The 496-nt window shown below is 43.3% G+C and overlaps 1 protein-coding gene across 2 annotated transcripts in view; it reads left to right on the top strand.

The window, feature by feature from the left end:
* The window catches only part of CTDSPL (CTD small phosphatase like), an 85427-nt gene that overhangs the window by 76012 nt on the left and 8919 nt on the right, over nucleotides 1-496 (top strand). The window lies entirely within an intron of this gene.

The following is a 496-nucleotide window of genomic DNA, read 5'->3' as shown; positions in this document are numbered from 1 at the left end:
ACGGGAGGACGCTAGTTTGTGTCCTCCCGTTACCCTAAGGAGAACTATGGGGAAAAACACTGACCCCATAGTTCTCCTTTTTAAGGTTTTATTGCTGTCTGTGTCACGGCAAGGTGACACTCAGGACATTGCTATGAGCTACATTCTGTGGATTTTCCTTTTGAAGATCTCACTTATATAGCTGGTCTTCGACTTCTTATGGAGTTCTCCATGTTGATGTATGGAGAGTTCACCCCAGAAACGGGTGCGGTTCAAACCAATGCCTGATCACCGGGACAAAGGAAAGTTGGTAACTCCCCCTCAACGGAGGATCCAGAGACCAATAAAGGCATGAAAGAGGATTTAATCCTTCTCCAGTATATCCAAAACTATAATTAACCCCTTCATGACTGAGGCCCTTTTTTCATTTTTTGCACCCATGTTATATTCCACATTTTAGGCCTGAAAATGACGTAAAACCCCCCAACATTATATATTTTCTGAATGCCAAGACCCT

This window comes from Nanorana parkeri, unplaced genomic scaffold (genome assembly GCF_000935625.1).
Source record: "Nanorana parkeri isolate BGI_ZX_2015 unplaced genomic scaffold, ASM93562v1 scaffold1267, whole genome shotgun sequence".
Taxonomy (NCBI): domain Eukaryota; kingdom Metazoa; phylum Chordata; class Amphibia; order Anura; family Dicroglossidae; genus Nanorana; species Nanorana parkeri.
Note: the sequence above shows the minus strand (reverse complement) of the source record. Positions and strands in the feature narration are given on the sequence as shown.